Here is an 18,590-nt window from a genome sequence, read left to right as displayed (position 1 = left end):
CGCTGTTTTAGAAGTGGTTACCTCTCGACTATAAAGCAAATTCAAAGGCGTGGATGACGGGAGCCTTTTTTGAAGAATGGCTTCTTAACTTAGTCAAACAATTTGGAAAAGCCGGAAGAAATATTATACTTTTTATTGACAACTGCACAGCCTATCCTAAAGACATCCAACAGAGATTAAAGTTTATCAAGCTTGCATTTTTCCCCCCGAATATGACACCAAAATTACAACCACTCGATCAAGGTGTCATACAAAATTTAAAATGTCATTATCGTCGCAGAATTTTAAAAATACTATAAAATGCTTTGAAGTAAACAAAAATCTTAACATTACATTAATGGACTGTGTTGATGAAATAACTAATGCATGGAATATCGATGTTAAGCCTGAAACCATCTCTAATTGATTTAGAAAAGCCGGCTTCGGTCAATATGCTGAATGGGAGGAAGAAGATGACATTCCTTTGGTTTTCATAAGCGAACGCATAAAAGAAAGGAGTAAGGAAGAAATTCAACTGCAGAATGAATATGAAGCTTGGCAAAATATCAAAGGTACAGAAGGTGTCACCTTTAATGATTTTATGCATGTATTGCTGTGTTTCCGCAAATGGAGGATCTACAGTTTTCTCCGCCTCCGAACGGCTTTTCATAGCAAAAATACTCTTGGAGGTTTGCTATTGCCGAGAGGCGACCGCTATTGAAAACATTTTTTCTATAATTTTTGGTGTTTCACGTCCGGTAATTCGAACCCGAGCACTGTCGAACGGTAGCCACGCCCCAATCCATTCGGCTAGAGCGGCCACCAGTTTTATAATAGGATCTCAGAAAAACCACCTCTATATGAACTTTCATTGTGATCGCTACTTTAAAAAACATCTGACTCACTCACTTTGAAGCGCTTGGAGCATAGTGGATCCATACGACGTGATTTACCAATAAAATAACTATTTTTTCTTTTTTCTTTTTTGGGTTTTTTTTTTTAGTTCAAATTGGTCACAATTGAGAAAGAGGTAGGCCTTTTTGTTGCTGTTTTATTTGTTTACAATGTAATTTTTGCAATCAAACCACCAAACTGCAAGAGCAAAATACATGTGAATGGATCACTGTTTTTGTATTAGCCTAGGCTGGAAACTATGAGAAATTACTAGTCCGAACCAGTAACCACAACTTTGGGAGCGCTTGCACCAATTTTTGATTTTAGTAATCCACCTACGAGACTATATACTTCTGCTATAAGGAATTCTAGTCCCCAGAATAGTAACTGAATACCACCGTGTAAGTGAACAAAAGCACCGATGGATGTACGGAAAATCTCGTAGTCGCCAGAGCGTGAGTGGAGACTGAGCCAAAACATTTCACTTCACGATGCTCACAAGAACTGAGAGTTTTTTATAAAAAAATTTAAGTTAAGAATTATTCATAAAAAGGATTTGTCTTTACTCTTACAAATTGCATTCAAATTGGCACAAGAATATACTAACATGAAGCCCCTGCATCACTTGAAGTTTCGGGCCGCCTCCTACCGGAGTGCAGGTATGCAAATGTTATGTTATGTCCGTATTGAAAAGTTTCATATGAACTAAATAAATTTGAATCAAATATTAGTTATGTATTTACAATTTTCCAACTTCACTTGTAAGGAAGGCAGAGAGCTTTTATGAGGTCAGCAGTAGTTGATCGCTATTAGTGATTTTTGTATGCCTGTTTTTGTATGCCTATGAGATGTTCACTATAGGTGCAGATACCTGCCCCTCTTTTGGGAAATTATTGTTAGCCATAGGCCTTTGTGAAAATTTGAAAATGATTACTAAATATTTTTATGTTCTAAGAAAGTCTATGAAATATAAGAGGCAGAAGAGTAAAGGAATATAAAAGCCTTTCAGGTGATGGCTATTATTATTTCTTGCCCTGTATAATTCATTTGTTAATAAGAAATTTTGATTTTCTAATATATAAAAACACACAAATTTGGTGTTTATTCATGGAGACATTGATGGTTTAAGGATATTTATCCAGCAGCAGTTGTTACTTTAATGAAAAGCGGTAGCTAATAGTTACTTAAAATTACTGTCTGAATTCGACGTTAATAGGTATATATTTCAAATGAGTTTCTTATTACGACTAATAATTTTTGAAGTTGGAAGACTTTTAAAAATTAATGTATACACTTCAAGTTTTTAACCACTTTTAGTTTTCAATTCCCTTTCTGATTTATCTAACTAATAACACCGCGTTACACACATTCTGTCCTATGAACCAAATATACTTTTTCGGAAAGGGGATAAAAAATAAAAATACACGTGTATCGGCGATTTTCATGTACACGTCACAATTTTTTTTTTTTTGTATTTTATAACTTTAAACGAGCAATTCTTGTATGCATATCTGTATAGCCACACGATCTCAGGATTAGCTTAACGGATTTGAATGAAATTGGGCACAGAGATAGTGTATTACATTTCTAGACTTTTCACCTAGGTGTTGCCACTGACAATGTTTCACGGGGTTGCCACTTGTTCGAAATTAAAAAAAAAATTGCATAAGATATGCCGATATGGATATCAAAAGAATGGTATTTCACTCCGCATTACTATAGAGATATAAAACCCCGATTTTTTATTAATTTTATTATATTAAAATTAAAAATTGTTATATTAAAAATTTTCCTTCAAGTTATGCCGAAAATTTAGAAAAAAAAATTCTGACGTGTACATGAAAATCACCGATACACGTGTATTTCTATTTTTTCTCCCCTTTCCGAAAAAGTATATTTGGTTCATAGGACAGAAAAAAAGTTCCTTTTTGTAACGCAGTGTAATTAGTGGCTGCTGGAGTATTTACTTACAGAACCTTCGGACATAACTCAATAGAAAAGAGGAGTATAAGTTACACTGACTACTTGACTCCGCGCTTTAATTGAGAGATAAAGTTCCACACTACAATTTAAGAGGAACGATAGCACGAGGCACGAAGTCTGGCCATAGAAAATTTCATATTTATAGTATAAGGACGGTTCGAAAACTCAATAATTATCATAATATTTATGTGGCCAGTCAAGTAGCAATAAAAACAATAACCCCATATTGTGTTATGTCTCAAAATGTTCAACGGAGCAGGAGAGCCATAAAAAGGTTAGCCGCACAGAGAAGGCTGTACATCTATTGGGAAACGGGTCACAAAGTCATTATAGGAAACGAAATAGTAGATGAGATAGTTAAAAGGGCTGTTCCCAATCCATTGAAGAAAGGAAGAAAAGAATGACAACAAAAACCGCTAATTATAATATACAACGAGATGGAAACTAGGCAGACTAATCTGACTACATGCAAAGCTGCAAAAGTCCGGTGAAGAACTAATAATAAGAAACTGCTCAATTAGTGCTTACGCTCTCCTATAAAGACTGAAGAACTACATAGTAATAGTTGTGCTGACAAGTCGTAATCTATTGGCTGCACAGCTTACAAGGTAAGGGTTCCTAGCAACGACAAATGCAGGAGGTGTAGAGATGATATAGAGAAAACTTTAGAACATCTTCTGTATTTTTGTCCGACATTACCAGAAACGCACTCGAAATGCCTGGGAGACTCACAGTTTGAGGATCTGGAGGGTATTTGTAAAAATTTACCTTCCAGCGTTGATTAGATTTACTAAAAGCATTAGCTTCAAACGTGATGTCTATTTTAGATCTTAATAAAGTCTCAGTCTTCATCTGGTATCGCTAGGAATCCACATTGTCTGTGCGTGGCTTAATGCCGGTCTGGTTAACCTAATCTGAGTAATAATACTTGAAACAAACTCACCCAGCAGATTTTTTTAATATTTAAAATTTTAATAACTTTTTTTTTAATTTTTACTTAACTTTCATTTTTAATACAACTGTTTTTTTAAATATTATTTCCACCAAGTCAATAAATAAACGCGACCGTTGTGGCCGAATGGGTTGGTAAGCGACTACCATTCGGAGTCATCTGAAATCTGTAAGCCCCTCCATTTGTGAAACAACATCAAGACGCACACCACCCATACGAGGAGGAGCTCGGCCAAACACACAGTAAAGGGTTTAGAGGCCATTATATATATATAATATATAATAAATAAACTACAATAAAATATTAAAAATAAATCATAGTTTAATTTCGACAGCAAAATTATATTTTTTTTAATTCGTGAAACCATTTTTCGAATAAATTCTCCTGAATCATTTATTTGAAATAAACTAGGATATAAGTTAACTCTTTATGTGGGCCTATATATGGTATTGCCGTACGATTCAATTTTATTTCCAAATAAGTATTACAAGATAATACAAACTATTTTGACCCATCAAATAAATATTTGGCAGTAATAAAATGCAAAACTTGTCTATGATTTTATGACATTTCGAAATATTCTCACTTTTATGCAAGTGGGTGAAAAAGCAGAATTGCAGTGTGAGTGACTTATTTTCAAAAAACGATAACAGAGTAAAACGTAAGTACTTTTTGACAAAACAACCAAATACGTTGATGAAGTCAATATACTCATCTATCTCGACAACAAATATTTTTTTTTTGCTTTTCAACTTTTTTCTCTACTTTACAACTAGTTTTTATATATGGTTCCGAAAAATAAAAAAATGTGTCCTTAATTCTTTATTATTATAGTAACTAAATAAAGCTATTTCCACCGTGAAACAATTTTCATCTCATCGTTTTATTAATTCATGCAGTAAAGGGATAAAAAGAAAATAATAAATACAAATTTTAGTATAATTTCAAAATCGAACAGATATATTTTCAACTTTTAACACTTTTTTATTTTTTATCATAATTTTAAACAAATTCACATCTCAGATTCGGCAAATTAAGTTTTACCATTATTAGAAAGATTAAAAGACCTTTTTTCTGTAATTCTTAACCGTGAACTTTTTCTGTTCAAATAACTTCACTTTTTATTTTAATTAACTGCTCACTTTGTGTTGATTATGAAATATTTTTTTTTGTATATTTATCGCAAATTTTAGTGCTTCACTTTCTTTCAATCACTTGTTGTACACTTACGCGTCGTTCTCCGTTTGCATACGTACGAAAAATTGAGCTCCCAAACTCATCAAGTACCGCCAAGTGACTGAATAACATTCGATTTGCCTATCACAGCAGGTGTTCCCTCTATTGCTTTCAACTGCGCTCTCTTTCCCATACACAGTGAGAGCACTCCGATGTAAACAAACCATGCGCAGTATGAACTACTTTACTAACTAAATATGTGTGAGGTAAGTGTATTCAGTCAGATTATGGTATTCTCATTGTATTGAAGCAATTAGAAAAAATATTGAAAATATAGGGTGTTTAATTTAAATGCAATCTTTAAATTGAAGGAGATCAATTAAAAAATTAAGAAATATTGCCATCAATAACTTCTCACTTTTTCTCAAATTCATGGTGCACGTATTCTGGTATTCCTCCCATACTAATAGGTAGACTTATTAAATACGTACATGTTTATCTATTAATACACTCCATCGGAAGATTTTTAATTTATAATATAATATATGTCAATCATATTTGACACTTGCGTACTGCAGTCTGTATACAAACAGCCAAACAATGTAGCGCGTCCACATAAAAATGTCCATTTCTTAAAATCACTGTTTTTTATCTACCTTTCTTTGTCCCACCTACCTTAATTTTGTGCCACCTTTCTATTAAGTCAGTGGCATAATGATAAGGCATACTACTAAATTTTGACTAGATTTTTTTTTCAAATATACTTTAAATATTTTTTATCAAAATACATTTCATTCGAACCAAATCCGCATAATTCCAATTTTCACACTTTGTACAAAATTTTTCAATATTCATTGAACTTCCATCAAACGTTCATACTTTTTATTTAAAGTTTTAGAATTCTAAAGCACAATTCTTAACCGGCTGAAAACTCTCGTTGAAGGAAAAATAATAAAAAAATTAATGTTTAGCCACTCTGTTTTATTCTTATTATACTTAAAATTAATGGGATATAAAACTGCTCTCCGATTAAAAATGTGTAAATTTGGATGCAAATTGTTTTTATAAATCTTACACAAAGTTTGAAAACTGAATTAATATGACATTTATTAAAGAATGAGTTTTACTTTTATAGATAAAACAATTCAAATTAAAAAACGAATGAAGAAACGGTCACTACTTGCCACTATGTGGTGCTTTTGTTATTGGTAAGGTATTAAGGGTAAGGATATTACAATGGGCTTTGCACTGTGACTTGCATATCAGTTAAGACTAAGAATTCATTAAAACTGTTTGGTTTCATCAAAATTGTAGTCTGCTGTATCACTTCTGAGCTAATCTCAAAGTTCCCATAAAAGAAAAATGGAGTCTCCCTTGCGAACATTGTAAGGTTCAAGATGTAGGAGCGTTTTTTAATATGATTATTTAAACAAGCAAAACAAAAACAATTATAATATATTACATTAAAATTGATCATTTAAAAGTGTAATTTTTCATTTGCAGCTCACAAGCTTCATTTTTTTATAAACATCAATGATCGGTAAGTGGCAAAATTTTCGGAACAACCTCAATGTGATTAAGAATCAAAATAGACCTAGGAGAAATTATGTTACAGTTCTTGGTCAGATTTAAAAACGTATTTTTTTAACTTATTTTTATTTAAGTAATTGATTTGTACTAGTAGACCTGTGTGGTAAATGTTTAATTCGGTTTTTTTTTAGATTTATTGAAAGGGAGACATAGGGGGTTTATTCAAATTTTTTACCTAATCATGCCTATATTCCCACTTCTCAATAAATATCAAGCTGCTTACTTTTGTGTATCCCAAATGTATGTATTTCTGTATGAATTTATTTTTACCCAACTTTCTTCTGCACTAGTCATACCCAGCCCACTTAAATTGCTTTCACTGGCATTTTGCATTTAAAAATTACCCTGCGTCTCATAAAAATGGCAGATGGACACCACATAGCTATTCGTCATTTTGCAGTGAGTAAATGGAATCAATCTGAGAAATATATGTGAAATAATATTTCAGTTAAGTGAAACATATGATTCAGAAACAAGGGACTTGGGTTTCTTATGAGTTAAAGCCGATGGATGTTGAACGTCGTTTTTTCGCCTGTGAACAACTGCTCCAGCGGCAAAAAAGGAAAGGTTTTCTCATCGCATCTTGTTGAAAAATGGATTCATTACAGCAATCCAAAGAAAAGAAATTCATGGGGACTGCCCGGTCATGCTTCTGCGTCGTCGCCTTGACCGAATATTCCCACTGCGAAGGTTATGCTATGTATTTGGTGGGACCAAGTTGGTGTTATTTATTATGAACTTTTAAAATCAAGCGAAACCATCATTGGGGATCGGTATCGACTTCAATTGAGGCGATTGAGCCGAGTACTGCGCGAGAAGCGGCCTCAATATGCGGAGAGGCATAAAAAAAGTGATTTTACAGCATGACAACGCTCGGCCTCACGTTGCCAAACCCGTTAAAACCTACCTGGATACACTGAAATGGGAAATCCTACCCCACACGTCATTCTAGGCGTCTGGGCCCGAATCATGAGTATATGGTTATGACATCGAAACCAAAACCCAATCGTCCCAATAGAGGAGACCAGGAGAGACAAGACCGAAAAAAGGACGCCAAGTTCGATCAAACATCAGGGGTTTGCTCACTGTTTTCTTCGATTACCATTGGCGTTCCTTATCAATTTTCTTGAAGTTTTGCGCCATTTGCGTGAAGCATTGCGAAAAAACGCCCGGAATTGTGGAAAAAAGTTCATGGCTTTTACATCGTGATAATGCACCTGCTCACTCATCTTTCCTTGTGAGGTAATATTTGACCAAAGAACAACACCGCTATCATGCCTCAGCCACCGTATTCACCAGATTTGGGCCCCTGCGACTTTTCCCTGTTCCCAAGGTTGCAGAGAGCCATGAAAGGACAGCGTTTTGCGACAACTTTGAAGGAGAAAAATTAGAAATTGATAAATAAATAAATATTTTTTGAAAAAAAATTAAAATTCACCTAATTTTTTGAACACACCTCGTATGAAACTGCTTTCGCTAAATTTATATACGAAAATTAAATGCTACATCGGTTTGGGAAACTTTTCTTTAGTTGTTATTTTTTCTAAAAAGTATCAGAACTAAAGATTGCTAAGAAAAAAAATATAAAAAATAAATAAATAAATAACATTTAATATTAATAAATATTTTGCGGGCATGTTTTATTCCATTACAACAACAACGTAGACTTGGCTATCTCAAAAATATAGACTTCTCTAAAGATAGTTCACACTAACCAGACATAGGCCTTATTAAGGGCTAGAATTTCAGTCTGAAATACGCTACTGTAATTAGAAATACGAGACGAAATGTTTGTTCCTTGGTTTCTTACAGGCGCCATAGTCAACTTCATAGCCAAGCTTTGACCCATTGGTAAAGAATCGTAAGCAGTTTTGTGACAACAGCAATAATATGATAAATTTGAAGGGAAAATTATATTGCGACATCAGAAACAATTGCGCTCCAAATCGGCATAGTCTTTATATACTCGAGTTACGATAAATAATCTAAAAAAATCTATATTTTTAATATTTGAAGACTAACTATTTGAAATATTTTTTTACTGAAGTATAAGCGCACGCTGGACATGATTCGCAGCATTATAATTATGTAATACTACATAAAATCAACGTAAAGCATATGAATTACGAAAAAAACTATTTATATCCTTCGCTCCCACACTCATTTCATAACCATTCACATAGAATGTAACTTATACGCCCCGCACAACCAGTATACTTTACATACCGACTCTGCTCCTACCACATCGAATGCTACTTTAATTGTGTTGCCTACATACAATTTGCGTGTTTGGCTGCATAAACAATTTTTAAGTAGAACACAACTTTCAAGTAACCACATCAATGTGCCAGTCTGCCAACCTCCATACGTTCGACGTCCGTCAGACCGTCAATCCGCCAGTTCGCCATTCAAACTAACGCCAACTGCATTGTGCCCCACTGCGCTGCACATTGAATGCTACTTTTTGTTAACATTTGACAGGTAAACATTTCATTTCATTACATTTTGTTGCAATCGCTTATGACTTGGAGCCCTAGAGCACAATCTCCCCTTCGCCAAATGGGCGAAGAGTGAAAACGAGAAATAAAGGCAAACATGCAATGAATGGCAGTGCGATGAAATTTGCTAATTTGAATTTGGCTACTACAGGAACCAAAGAGGACCGTGCAAATGCAGTGTATACCAAAATTGTTGGCGAAGAAATTATTTACTCGCCGAAAGTAAACAATTGTTAGGGGAACAATTCTAAGTGCCAGTGTCGATCAGCAGGGGTATGGCCATAGAGTGATGTGAGTGAGATGTTCATATACAAAATTTGCAGCTTATTAATGTATACAAATTTTAATTCATTTTAAAGTAGCGAGCTGTCAGGTCTGCTAGCGCTGGGGTAGACACATGACGGACGGTTATTGTTGGGTGCTGGTTGAACTAGAATTATGTGTTAATATATTTGTATTCTAGCATGCTTGCACTAGCGCTCTGTGGTGTCATAATAGCAATAATTTTATTCACATAACGGTTGTTCGTAATATGAACACACATATCAATGAACCTATATACACATTAGAGTGGTTCACCAAAAACTGGTGCTACTTTTAAACCGGAATTTTAAAATCTATTATATTTTGAACCTTCCGCTATAATGTATTGGACCGATTGAATAATTGTAATGATGTGTGGCGTAGTACTTTTACATGGGCCATAAGTTATGCGGTGCTTATGTTCATAAGTGCCTTCGTAACTCATTTAATTTTTATATATTTTTATTATTATTTTTTTTTTGAGTCATGTAGTTCACAGAAGAGTTGGTTAGTTTTGCCCGGAACTTCTTCATAACGGGTATGTTTAGGCTTCATTCCCGAATGAAGTGAATTTATGCTAGTGAATCGTCTCGAAACAGCGATGCATTTCGGTTGAAATATACAGGGTGAACGATATGAAGTGTTACCAACTTCACACTGCTTATATCCGTAAAACAGTGCATGACATCAACGTTAAAATTGTTATAATGACAGTTCAATATATTGTTTATAAGCCATCAAAAGCGCTTGCATCTCAGTTTTGTTGAATTTTTTTTCTGTGATGGAATTCAACTCTAATAGTGTGATTGCGTTATATTTGGCTGGAAAATCACAACCAGCCATTATTCGTAAGCTCAGTCACCTCAAAGTGAATAAAATGTTTGTGTATCGCACTATAAAACGTTACAATGATACTGGCAGCATTGCAAAACGCTATGGAGGTGGACCAAAACAAACCGCAACAACGCCAGATATGGTTCGGAAAGTGAAGGCTCGATTTGGACGAAATTCACGTCGAAGTGGAAGAAAACTGGCCAAAGAACTGAAAATACCGCTAGACAGCATTCGAAGCATATTGAAAAATGAGCTCAAGGTCAAGGCTTACAAGTTCCAAAAGGCACACGATCTTTTCCACCGAAAAAAAAAGTTCGGTGCGAAAGAGCAAAGAGCAAGTTGTTGCGCTTGCACGACCGTGGCGAATTTCCTAACATTGTGTTTTCTGATGAAAAATATTTCCCAATTGAGCAGTTCATAAACACTCAAAACGATCGTGTTTACTTGACCTAACGCTCATACGAGAATTTGAGCCTACGTATGGCCACTCGAAGCAATTTCCCATCGGAAGTAATGGTTTGGGCCGCAGTGACCGCTGATGGACGCTCTCCAATCGTTTTTATCGAGCCTGGTGTCAAAGTGAATGAGACTTATTATCGGGAAAATGTTTTAGAAGCTACTTTAGAGCAGTGAATACGCAAACATTTCGGTCGTAGACCATGGACGTTCCAACAGGACTCGGCACCGTCTCATAAAGCTCGTGTGAACCAAGAATGGTTAAAAAATCATGTTGCACACTTCATTTCGTCCACACAATGGCTTTCGAATTCGCCAGACGCAAATCCGATGGACTATTCCATCTGGTTCATTTTAGAGAGCAAAGTGAGGACTAAAAAATATTCGAGTATGGAAAAGCCGCCGAAAAAAGCGATTATACGAGAATGGGCCAAAATATCTCAAGATCACATTCGTGTTGCATGCAACTCATTTTTTGACCGTTTGAAAGCTATAGTCAAGGCAAAAGGTGGTCATAGCGAGCTAAAGTTAATATACCTATGTTAAAATTGTAATCATTTCTGAACAATTTTGCCTTTGAAATCAATAAAATCTAATTTCACAAAAAAAAGTTATGGTGTTTTGAATAGGTAACACTTCATTCATTCATCGTTCATCCTGCACTTTAAAAGACTCAGTAAATTTTGTGTACTGGCTTCTCAATGGAGAATTTAGAAACCTCATCTCAGCTTCTTATAATGGCGAGTAATTACATTGCTTAATACTGGTCATTTAATGTGAACAAACGATTTTTAAATCAGCTTAGATAGACACAGTTGCATTCCTAGCTTAAAAAAATAAATGCTCAAGACAACCTGCAGCATACTTATTTCGAGCAGCTGATTTTTGTGTTTTTTTGTTCTATTTATTTGGCACCAAATTTGTATAAAATACTCTAAACTGTCAATCTTTGTTTATAGATCTTGATATTCCAGGAACCAGTAGCAAAAACAAAGTACACAGCGTTTGCTATTTTTGATTTACTTGCCACAAATTCATTTTTATTCCAACCTATGCGGCAATACAAAACAATAAGACCAAAATTATTTTCCCTACAAATCCACTCGCCTTAGTGTTTTTAAAATTATGTTTTTACAATGCTCCTTTAACCAAACATTAAACATAAGTTCAGACAAAGCACCCACTTTAACCCTCACAAGTTTTTATCTTTAGTTACCTCCAGTGGAATTTACTCCTTAAAATTTCTGTCGAACAATTTAACAATATCTGCCTTTTTAATGAACTCTCATTTTAGCAGTTTTGAGAAAAAGTCAATAATATCTATTTGGGTAGGGGGTAGAGGGATGAACTGTACCTGCAAATTTTGTTTTGTTAAATTCTGCTGTAGCAGCCTGAAGACTAAAATTATATTTGAAGTCGTTTTATACATAAAAAAGGGTATTCCAAAAGTGACGCTTACATATAGAATAACTTTTAGCATCGATAACTCGACATTCTCAAAAATTAGGCATTCACGTATTGACTGTTTGATGTATTTTACCTAGTGAGGTAGTAATAGTGGACATTTAAATTATGCAATTTGGCATATATAGCTACTAAGAGCAGTATTTTGAATAAAAATAGTAAAGCTTGAAGAAATCTAAATTTTCGAATATCTTGGTTTAGGTGAATCTTTTGAAAGACCTTTTCTTTTACAGTTTTCCTTGTACTTTCAAGCACTCTGAAACGCCTTTTCAAATTTGCGTGTAACTTTCAAAATATTCACCGAACGATATTAAATTTTCTGTGTGTATTCTTAAATAAATGTACATTAAGAAATAAATCGATTTTTTGAAAATTCTAACTGTAAATAACCCCTTAAGTAAACTGTTGGCAGTTTCGTCCAATATTTGGAAATTCGAGCTCTCCGAGCTTTTCTCAACTAGCATTGTCTTTGTATCCTCTTTCGTAATTATTATTGCTTGTTCATGTTGTGCAAAATCTTTGTAAAAATTGTTGTTGTGTTTGTTAATATTGGAGTTGCTTTACTGTTTTTTCTCTTCTCAGTCAATGAAAACGAGTTAAACTGTGATCAATCTTGAAAAATCTTTGGTATCAATTATTGAATACCTCAAACTCTTAGGCGATTCCACCAATACCACAGTGATACGCAATAGAGGTTTATGTCTCCGTATTAGAAAGAAAACAAGAGAATAGGTTCGTTGAACACTGCCGAAAATCAATTGCTCAGCGACAAACAATTTCTAGCGCCGGGCACAGGCTTTTTTAATAAGCTACTTTTGCTGAACAGAGTAAATTTAAAACTTTCAACTGGTTACTTTACATGCCACTGTATACTGAGATTTGTCTGATAATTCTATGAAATTGTTACTGAAAATTCAGAACACATTTTTGCAAACGTCCTGGACTCGGGAGAAAAAGGCTGTACGCCCTTGGTAGTATTGCCGTGCATCCTAGAAATTGTTGAATACTAAGTCCAAGAATGTGGTAAAATTTTTAAAATGCCTTAAAATATAGGGTACTTCAGCTCGCTTTGCACAATAGATCTATTTGGGTCACAGTGCGGAGTAGCATAATAGTAATTATAAGAATATACGAAACCAAAAGTTTATAATAATTTATACCTCCAAGACTAAACCTCGAAAAGTTCTCCTAACTTATATATGTTAGTGCTTTTTTAAATTCCCATATTGAAAAATTTAGTAGAACTGATGGAACAATGATGAAGTTTTTTCGATTTAATTTTCATAACGTTTTTTGCAGTTTTTCTCCTAATACTTTTTTAAGATAAATATAAAACTTGTTTTGTAATAAAATATTTACTTTTTTGGTGAGAACATTAGTCTTGCTCATAAAAACGTTATTTCTTCTTATTGATGCTGTAGCAACATAAATATTCCCAAGGCATTTACGAGACATGCTGGACCGGATATAGAACCGGTACCGTAGAACTGACTGTTTCTTCTCGTAAAACATTTTTTCTCAAGAGGAGGCATTAATAAGTGGTTTAGTTAGCGTTCAAAAACAGTAAAATATAAATTTGAATGAAAATTCATGAAAAGAAATACACACAAAAATGTACGGTAGTGCTACATTGCAGGAATCAGCAGATGGTTGCCCAGAGAGTGGGCCCACTTGGACGAAAACAAACTGGTTCGTCCTTTGTGATACCATTCCAAGAGGGGGAAAAGAGGTGAAGGAAAAAGGACGATAGGACAAAAGGGAAAGGGGTGGGGAGGGTTGAGTATTTGTGGACTATGAACGGTGACTAGTCTCCGGCTGTGTTAACCCCTTTATGCTGCTGATGAATTCATCAGATTTTTGTTATCAAGAAGTGCTATATCAGCAGGCGCCGAAAAGAAAAAGAACCAGGATGCTTGAATCTTAGTCCCCCGAGAGCTGGGCAACTGAGGAGCAGGTGCTGAGATGATTCCACCTCATCCTCCATACAGCTGACACAAAAAGGACTCGAAGTAATTCCGAGTCTCATGGCATGTATACCCCGCGGACAGTGCTCCGTGAGCATGCCCACAAAATTTGAGAGATGAGATTTTGTCATCCTCAGAATACCCCTCGAACACCTCCTATCCAAACGTGGCCAGAAGGACTTCGCGACCTTACACGTTCGTGTACTTGCCCAGCACTCGCGGGATCCCGATCCTCTCCTTTCGCGGGCACACCGCCCCACAGGTCCCTTGTCTGGCCAGCTCGTCGGCTTCGCAGTTTCCAGCAATATTACTGTGACCAAAATAGTGAGTTATCACAAATTTCCGGAAAATTTTCAAAAGAGTTCCTGAAAAATAACATTCGTAGATGAAATTCTTACTCGATTTTTGCTGTATACTGGGTAGTCGTGCCCCAGCGACGCTCCTGTTTTCGTATCTGCTGATATTTTTGTTTTCGAAAAGTGAGCAACCTATTTCCCAACAACATCTCTCCCATTAACCGTTGTCTGCGCCGCTAGTCATTTCACTATCGAAACGAAAAGAGAGGCCTTAACGCATTGCATTCTACGCTCCCACTACAAAAGCTCGCTCCCCCCAAAAACATCACTTCTTTGTTTTAGTAATCGTCTCTGCTTGCATGGCTGCAATGGGAGCAGCTTAAGGCCCTCGCCTCATTTGAAATGGTGTTTTCTTGGGTGTTTAATTAAAAGCGTATAAAATTGAAACGAAAAAAGATTTCACAGGTGTCTGAAATCAAAAAGACAAAAGGGTTCTTATTCAGTATGAAAGTCTTTGTCGTTATCGTGTAAACTACGATGTTTAACAAAAAAAAAGTTCATAAAATGTCAAACGTTCAAAAAGAACCATTTTTAAACTTTTTTTTGGATTTTAAAAGTCTGAAAAAATAATACAATTTTTCCCCCCGAATGATCATAGTTCATCTAATTTTCACAATGAACCAGAAAACAAAATACTGAAACCTGAAATAAAAAATCTTTTTTCGTTTCCATTTTACACGCTTTTAAATAAATACTCAAAAAACACCATTTCAATGAAGCGAGAGCCTTAAGAAAAATACAGTCAGTCGATCTAAGAGATCTGTACTTAACATAACCTTCGCCTCGTCTTTTTCGGTGTATTTACATTCCACACATATGCATAGTTGAACTAAACAAGGTTTATATAAAATACAAATTGCATTATTTTATTTTTACAAGCAGGGCCTTAAGCTGCTCCTTTAAATTAACTTAAGGCAAGCAACCAATTGGTAGGGACGTAACGCACTCAGCATATTTTTCTAAGAGGCTCGAAGCAATTGAGCTTGAATTTCAGGCTCTTTACGCAAACATAGTAATTTCAATAGTAATAAATATACTTAACATATCTACCTAAACTAAGATAAAAATAATTCGAACTAGTTACAGTTCCATAACATTTACGATTTAATTCGTTTTTGTGGATATTCTATTTTTTACGTTTTACTTATAATTTTAGCTTGAACCAGCAGATACTCCGTGTATATTGAAGCATTGCAGTGCAATATTTACCTGACGTACCGTAAAGGCCATGCATTAGTGTGAAATTTAAACTAAAATCAAAATAACACACATTTCAGCCACAAACAATGAAATTATTTACTATAGTCTACTATCCTATTAATTATACCATGGATTCCTGCTGCTCCAATTGGCGTATCCCTTTCGGATAATGAGAAATTAACTACACGTGTAACTGTATCTTACTAAAGTGCAAAATTCTGTTTGTGCGTTTTTCCACGAATCCGCAATTTTCTATTTAATACGACTTAATGCTAAAATTCCAATATGTTAACAAAATACATGGCGTATACGTGACATAATCAGTTCCTAGGCTCAACTACAGCTGTATTACATTTTGTTTGTACCACCAGAGCTAATTAATTGATACAAAACTCGTTAGCTTATACAATAAACTTTTTTGTGCATAGAAAATTTTCAAATGTCACTTTCAGCGCCCACTTTACATAAGTGCAACATGGCGTATACGTGACATGGACATATTGCGAAAATTGTTTATATATCAGACATATTTTCTTTGCAAAACGCAGGGGTTTGTTTATTATGAAATACTGTTACATTCATCGACACGTCATCTATGCTTGTACGCAGCTGGAAGTACTTATAAAATATGTGCATATATAACGGGTGGGTTTTTAATGGCAAAGAACTTTTTGTTCCAATAGAATAAAACTTCGTGAATAGCATGGTAAGCGAATAGTGGGCTTTATTGCGATTTGCGGAAATCCATTTTAATGATATCAGAGATTTGCTTCAGATATTTTTCGCTACACATCATGGCAGCTGTCCTTAAAGTGTTTGTTAAATATCCAAATTTATTAGCAAGCTATCTAAACCTATATAAATGTGCTACAGTTTATGAACAGACTTCCAGACTTTAAGGGTAGACATAAAATTCCTTAATGCATGCCCTGAAAAGCAGAAAAATATTGACGTATGTTGTGGTTCGGGGTTTGCTTTAGAACTTTGAAGATCTGTAAAATGTAGCCCTATTTGGGGAATCAAGCTCAGTAAGAAGCTATGACATTATTGATGGAAACTATGACCAAAAATAAGAGATCCGTCCCATCAAACCTAGTTAAAAGCAGAAATCTGTCTTTATATAAGTCTTCATTTTCATTCTTAAATAAAACAAAGTTCTTTTGGTACATTGGGAAGAAATACAAGGGTGCAACCCTACGAAGTATGAGGTCAGTCCATAAGTTCGTGCGTTTTTTAAAAGTGGTTTTAAAATTAATTAAAAAGATGTTTAAAGTATTTATTTAACAATAATATATTATCCATCATTATTTACAATGCCTTTCCAACGTTTAGGCAAGTTTTTAATTCCCTGCTCAAAAAATTTGTTGTTTGCCTTGCAGTATGAGGTCTTGCGTTGTCGTGTGGCGAATCAAAACTTTACGTCTATTCACTACTCACGAAGAAGGTCGATTTTTGTTAAGTGCATCATTCAGGTTTGATAGCTGATGGGAATAATAATCATCAGTTATCATCTCATTTGGTTCAAGAAGTTCATAATAAACAATACCGGCCATATCCCACCAAATAGACAGGAGAATCTTCTTGGGGTGAAGGTCATCTCTAGGGGTCGGTTCTGGTGTTTGCTCTTTACCTAACTATTGGCCTTTGCGAACAGGATTATTGTAAATGACCCATTTTTCATCAGCAGTAACGATACGGTTCAAAAAACTTTTATTTTCAAGCCATTGCAGCTGCTGAGAACCCTCATTCACTCTCTGCTGAAGGTTGGCGTTGGAAAGTCTATACGGAACCCATTTTCCCAGCTTTGAAACCTTTCCCAACTGAACCAGATGACTGTAAACTGTTCCATGCGATGAATTTAACTTCTGAGCTATCATATCGACTGTCAAATTTGGCTCAGCTTCCACGAGTTCGAGCAAGACGTCGGAGTTAAAGACTTCAGGACGACCAGGACGCAGTTACCACTTCGGAATTTTCAAACCCACTTTTGCACAGTCCTTACACTCGCGGTATCCTCTCCTACTAAAAATCCTCCTAAAATAATACAAAATATGCCGCTTATACGCGTTCGAAGATTCCATTTTATTTTTCACAACACGTGCTCCTATCCCCGATTAAAGTCACTTGTTGAATGCACAATATATCAAAGAAAATATAAATAGTTCCGTTATATTCCGCGAATAATTTTTTGTATGCAAAAATCGTACAAAAGTGAAATTGTGGGCAAAATGCGAACGAACTTATGGACTGAGATGATACTTTGTAGAACTCTACAGAAGTTAATTATAATATACCTATAGGAGGTGTTAATACAATTCGTAAGATGCTTTTCTGCTACAACTGCGAAAAGTAACCACACAAATCCAACATTCTCTAAGTGCATTAAATAGTTTCAAAGAGAAATCGTAATTGGGAAATAACTCAAAACTTTTCTATAAAAAAAAACTAAATCTGATATGAAATTATTTTGAATGCTGGCCATAAATATTTATGTTCGAAACATGTTCGAAAATCCGTAGGCTAGCTGCGTTTCACATGGTAGTCAATTTAGATGCCAGTCAGTAGCTTCAAGCGTCACATGATTTCATTAAGAGCAGAATGTAAAATTGACATTCGGTTACACAAAGCCACAAACTGCAAATTAAAAAAAATGTTAAGTTTAATCCCTGTAACGCTTTTAGGCCGGCGGGCCATTTAAAAGGTCAAAAAAATCGATTTTTATTTTTTCCTGAAATCAATAGCTTAGATATTCAAGAACATGAGACACAAATTTTCAGAGTTAAATTCCAAGTATTTGCAGAGTTACAGAGCCGAGCGTAGTGCGGCGTCGAGCAACCGTTCGCTTATTGTTGTAGTGTATTGTTTCTGTGTACGTCTCTTTGAAGCGCGTTTTCTCGGCTTTTCATTTTCACGATTTTACCTAATTTATGTACACGATTGC

General features: G+C 35.0%; 1 protein-coding gene across 2 annotated transcripts in view; it reads right to left on the bottom strand.

The window, feature by feature from the left end:
* LOC128869677 (uncharacterized) overlaps nucleotides 1-18,590 on the bottom strand; it is a 118,116-nt gene that overhangs the window by 79,130 nt on the left and 20,396 nt on the right. Inside the window, exon 1 of one of the 2 annotated variants that reach the window (XM_054112283.1) lies at nucleotides 4,876-5,086. The exons of the other annotated variant lie outside the window; for it this stretch is intronic. The gene's annotated coding sequence lies outside the window, so the exon portion shown is untranslated. Of the gene's footprint in view, nucleotides 1-4,875; nucleotides 5,087-18,590 lie in introns of those variants that run through there. 2 annotated transcript variants of the gene reach the window in all.

Source organism: Anastrepha ludens, chromosome 2 (assembly GCF_028408465.1).
Source record: "Anastrepha ludens isolate Willacy chromosome 2, idAnaLude1.1, whole genome shotgun sequence".
Lineage (NCBI taxonomy): Eukaryota > Metazoa > Arthropoda > Insecta > Diptera > Tephritidae > Anastrepha > Anastrepha ludens.
The sequence above is the reverse complement of the archived record's forward strand: the minus strand, read 5'-3'. Positions and strand labels throughout refer to the sequence as shown.